Source organism: Tachyglossus aculeatus, chromosome 1 (genome assembly GCF_015852505.1).
Source record: "Tachyglossus aculeatus isolate mTacAcu1 chromosome 1, mTacAcu1.pri, whole genome shotgun sequence".
NCBI lineage: Eukaryota > Metazoa > Chordata > Mammalia > Monotremata > Tachyglossidae > Tachyglossus > Tachyglossus aculeatus.
The window spans coordinates 14,647,283-14,652,978 of NC_052066.1; the positions used below are offsets into that span (position 1 = coordinate 14,647,283).

At 41.9% G+C, this 5,696-nt stretch overlaps 1 pseudogene; it reads right to left on the reverse strand.

Annotated features, from left to right (window-relative positions):
• Positions 1 to 965: 965 nt before the first annotated feature.
• On the reverse strand, positions 966 to 1,027 carry LOC119934163 (annotated as a pseudogene).
• Between the last annotated feature and the right edge of the window lie 4,669 nt (positions 1,028 to 5,696).

The following is a 5,696-nucleotide window of genomic DNA, read 5'->3' on the forward strand; positions in this document are numbered from 1 at the left end:
ACCATCTCTATATATTGCCAACTTATACTTCCCAAGTGCTTAGTTCAGTGCTCTGCACACAGTAAGCGCTCAATAAATATGATTGAATGAATGAATGAGAGACAGGAGACAGGGAAGTCAGCGGAGAGGCTGTTGCAGTAATCCAGGCGGGATAGGATTATTGATTGTATTAACGCGGTAGCAGTTTAGATGGAGAGGAAAGGGCAGATTTTAGTGATGATGTGAAGGTTGTATCTACCCCACCACTGAAAACCATGCTTGGCACATAGTCATTGCCCATTCCTGTCCAAATACTACAATTATAATTTTTATCAATCAATCGTATTTATTGAGCACTTACTGTGTGCAGAGCACTGTACTAAGCGCTTGGGAAGTACAAGTTGGCAACATATAGAGACAGTCTCTACCCAACAGTGGGCTCTCAGTCTAGAAGGGGGAGACAGAGAACAAAACCAAACATATATCATTCTCCTCCATAACAAGGAACCCAAGCCCTATTGTTGGCATGATAACCTTTATTGCTGTGTTCTCCACCTTACTTAGGGTGCCCCTCAAAATGATCCACTCCACCAATTAACTCTCCGGTGAGTGGACTCCATGTACCTTCCCCTGCCCCTTTACTTAGGGTGTCGTCTAAAGTGAACCTCTCAAAATGACCACCAGAATCAATCAATCAATTGTATTTATTGAGCACTTACAGTGTGCAGAGCACTGTACTAAGCGCTTGGGAAGTACAAGTTGGCAACATATAGACACAGTCCCTACCCAACAGTGGGCTCACAGTCTAAACGGGGGAGACAGAGAACAAAACCAAACATACTAACAAAATAAAATAAATAGAATAGATATGAACAGGCAAAATAAATAGAGTAATAAATATGTACAAACATATATACATATATACAGATGCTGTGGGGAAGGGAAGGAGGTAAGATGGGGGGGGATGGAGAGGGAGACGAGGGGAAAAAAATATGGAACGCTTCACGAATTTGTGTGTCATCCTTGCGCAGGGGCCATGCTAATCTACAGAAGACTAGACTGGATATGGGTTGAGTGATTCTGTTATTTGTAGCTCCTTTTAGGTATGTTGTTTGTTCTCCTGGGGACCCCTATTACTGCCTGGTTTCAGCTGGTTTCTCCTAGAGGTTTGCTGGGCAATCTTTCTTCCACATGTCCTAACCCAGCCTTTCTTCCCTTTGGGTGATGAGTGTTTATTCCCCATCGGCTGGTCTTCCACCCATTTGGCCCCCCAGAAGAAGCTGAGTAGCCTAGTGGATAGAGCACAGGCCTGGGAGTAAGAAGGTCATCGATTCTAATCCTGTCTCTGCCACTGGTCTGCTGTGTGATCTTGGGCAAGTCATTTCACTTCTCTGGGCCTCAGTTACCTCATCTGTAAAATGGGGAGTGAGACCGTGAGCCCCATTGTGGGATAGGGACTGTGCCCAACCTGACTAACGTGTATCAACCCCAGAGTTTGGAACAGTTCTTGGCACATAGTAAGCACTTAAAAAGTATCACTTATTATTATTATTTAGTATTATCTTACACCAGCCTTCCCATTCCATCTTTATGCACTTTCATTTGTAGAAATGTGGGTTGAATGAGAGAGAATTGTCAAGGATAATGCCAAGGTTACGTCCCTTCTAGACTGTGAGCCCACTGTTGGGTAGGGACCGTCTCTATATGTTGCCAACTTGTACTTCCCAAGAGCTTAGTACAGTGTTCTGCACACAGTAAGCGCTCAATAAATACGATTGATTGATTGATTGATAGAAGCAGCATGGTGTAGAGGGCAGAGCATAGGCCTGGGAGCCAGAAGGTCATGGGCTCTAATCCCGGCTCTGCCACTTGTCTTCTCTGGGACCTTGAGCAGGTCATTTGCATCTCTGGGCCTCATTTACCTCATTTGTAAAATGGGGATTGAGACTGTGAACCCCACGTGGGACAGGGACTGTATCCAACTTGATTTGCTTGTATCGACCCCAGTGCTTTGTGTAGCACCTGGCACATAGTAAATGCTTTACAGATACAATTATTATTATTATTATTATTATTATTATTATTATTATTATCTGGCCCCTCCTTTAGAGTCTGGCCTCCTGCCATACATTCTATAGCCCTACTGGGGTCATATAGTCATATGACTTTAGAGTCAGAGGTCATGGGTTTGAATCCCAGCCCCGCCACTTGTCAGCTGTGTGACTTTGGGCAAGCCACTTGACTTCTCTGTGCCTCAGTTACCTCATCTGTAAAATGGGGATTAAGACTGTGAGTCCCCTGGGACAACTTGATCACCTTGTATCTTCCCTAGCGCTTAGAACAGTGCTTTGCACATAGTAAGCACTTAACAAATGCCATCATTATATAGGACCCAATACCTCGAGTTCCCCCAATTTTTTGGCCAAGGTTATTCATTCATTCAATCAATCGTATTTATTGAGCACTTACTGTGTGCAGAGCACTGTACTAAGCACTTGGGAAGTACAAGTTGGCAACATATAGAGATGGTCCCTACACAACAGTGGGCCCACTCTTATGTTTCCTCCACTCACTAACACTCTTCCTCCTCTCTTTTCCGCCTCTCTTTTCCTCCTCCCCCTTCTCTTCCTCTCCTCGTCTTCCTCCTCTTCCTCTTTTCTTCTTCTCATCTTCCTCTTCATCCCCTCCTCATCTGCCTCCTTTTCCTCACCTTTCTTCCCCTCACCCTCCTCTTCTTCTCATCCTTCCTACTCATCTTCTTCCTCCTCCTCCTCCTTCCTTCTTGTTGTTGATGTCATCTTCCCCTTTCTACTATTATTCCTACTATTACGCTAAGGAGAACACAGCAAAGAAACAGGATAGATCAGCTCTTTATATCACTCATGTAGTCAATCAATGATATTTAATTGGCACAATCTCAGCAAAGCAGCATACTAAGTTCTAGAGGGAGTACAATACAGAAGAGTTGGCAGACACATTCCCTACCCTTTTGGTTTCCCTTCAAATCACTAGGGGAAGAATTATCCAGCTTCTGGAGTGTGAAGAAAACAAATACTTAATGGAGCATCATTTTATTTTTAACCCAATTTACAATCTCATTTGCTGTTTCTTGGTTGAGTCATTATTATGCTTTAATTTGTTTTAATACAATGTGCTTTCCTTTTAAAAGGTGAGAATGTGAGAACTTTTAATATTAATAATGATGATAATAATAATGGTATTTGTTAAGTTTTACCATGTACCAGACACTGTACTAAGCTCTGAGGCGGATACAAACTGGTTGGATATAGCTCCTGTCCCACATAGGGCTCACAGTCTTAATCCCCATTTTACAGATGAGGTAACTGAGGCACAGAGATGTGAAATGACCTGTCCAAGGCCACACAGTAGATGAATAGCAGGGCTGGAATTAGAACCCATGACTTAGTATGGTGTTCTGCCCACAGTAAGTGCTCAATAAATATGGTTGAATGAGTGAATGAATGACTTTCTGATTTCTAGGCACATGCTCTGTCTAATGAGAAGCAGTGTGGCTTAATGGAGGAGGACTGGCTTGGGAGTCAGAGGACATAGGTTCTAATCCTGGCTCCGCCACTTGTCTGCTGTGTGACCTTGGGCAAAGCAATTCACTTCTCCGTGTCCCAGTTACCTTGTCTGTAAAATGGGTATTAAAACTGTGAGCCCCACGTAGGGCAATCTTGTAATAATAATAATAATAATTTTGGTCTTTGTTAAGTGCTTACTATGTGCAAAGCACTGTTCTAAGTGCTGGGGAGGATACAAGGTGATCAGGTTGTCCCTTGTGGGGCTCACAATCTTAATCCTCATTATTCAGATGAGGTAACTGAGGCAAAGGGAAGTTATGTGACTTGCCCAAAGTCACACAGATGACAAGCAGCAGAGCCGGGTTGCTTAGAACAGTACGTGGGGCATAGTAAGTGCTTAACAGATGCCATAATAATGATAATAATAGTTATTATTATTATCATTATAATCATAATAATTATATTATAGAATATATAACATTAATATATGATTATTATAATAACACAATAATAAAATAATCTATTAATATAATATATAACATATACATAATATATAAAATATTTAATGTATAATATGATTGATATAACAATAATTAATATAATATATAATAATTATAATTATTATCCACTATGCCATGTTTTAGTATGAAAGGGACATTGCCTTTGTGAGATCCCTTTGATGATTCCTTTTGACTTGGATTCTGATGGAGTCCTGTCCACTCTGGCCGAGGAGAAGCATTAGGAATGAGTACTTCCATGGAAACAAGCCGGGAATGCCAAGGACAATATGTGTGTAAAGTAAATGGCCATTTGTGGAAACCAAATTAAACTAACTGGCCACACATCTTCCAGCTAGTTGTTTTGCCTTAAACCCTTGATTTAATCAAGTTAGACTTGGCCCTGTAGTTTAGAGACAAGCCAGAGGAGTTATTTTTTTTTTTACAGTATTTCTTGAATGCATACTATGTGTCAGACACTGTTCTAAGCTCCAAATTAGATATAAGGAATTTAGGATGGACACAATCCCTGTCCCATATGGGGCTAACAGTCTCAATTCCATTTCACAGATGAGGTAACTGAGGCACAGATAAGTGAAGTGACTAGCCCAAGATCACACAGCTGACAAGTGGCAGAGCTGGGATTAGAACCCAGGTCCTTCGGACTCCCACTCAGGTGCTGTAGTCACTAGACCAGTCTGACTAATTACTTACTCAGTTGGGCTTCACACTCAGGTCCTGGGAGCTGACAAGAAAAACAGAAATATCTTGGGGACCAAATCAGACTGAATTATACCTTTTTTCCTTGTGTCTCATTGGGTGTAAAAGAAAGGATCTATCGGTCAATCAATCATATTAATTGAACACTTGCAGAGGGCAGAAAACTGTACTAAAAATGTGGGAGAGTACAATATAACTCCATAGGTAGACATGTTCCCTGCCCACAAAGAGCTTACAGGCTAAGGGGGAGAAAGACATTAAAAGAAATTATGGGAATGTACATAAATTCTGTCTGGCTGAGGTTGGGGTGATTATCAAGTGCCTAAAGGATACAAATCCAAATGCAAGAGCAATGTTAAAGGGAGAGTTAGCAGAGGAAATCAGAGGGTTTAGTCAAAGAAGGCCTCTTGGCAGGACACAGGTAATAGGTCGGCAGTGAGATGAACGAGATCGAGAAGCAGCGTGGCTCAATGGAAAGAGCCTGGGCTTTGGAGCCAGAGGCCATGGGTTCAAATCCCGGCTCTGCCACTCGTCTGCTGTGTGACTTTGGGCAAGTCACTTAACTTCTCTGGGCCTCAGTTACCTCATCTGGAAAATAGAGATTAAAACTGTGAGCTCCCCGTGGGGCAACTTGATCACCTTGTAACCACCCCAGTGTTTAGAACAGTGCTTTGCACATTGTAAGCACTTAATAAATGCCATTATTATTATTATTATTATCACAGTAAGAAGGTTGGCGTTAGTGTGCGGGCTGGATTCATTCATTCATTCATTCAATCGTATTTATTGAGCGCTTACTGTGTGCAGAGCACTGTAGTAAGCGCTTGGGAAGTACAAGTTGGAAACATATAGAGACGGTCCCTACCCAACAGCGAGCTCATGGTCTAGAGGGAGAGACAGACATTAATACAAATAGATAAAGCAATCAATTACAGATATCTACGGTTGTAACTGA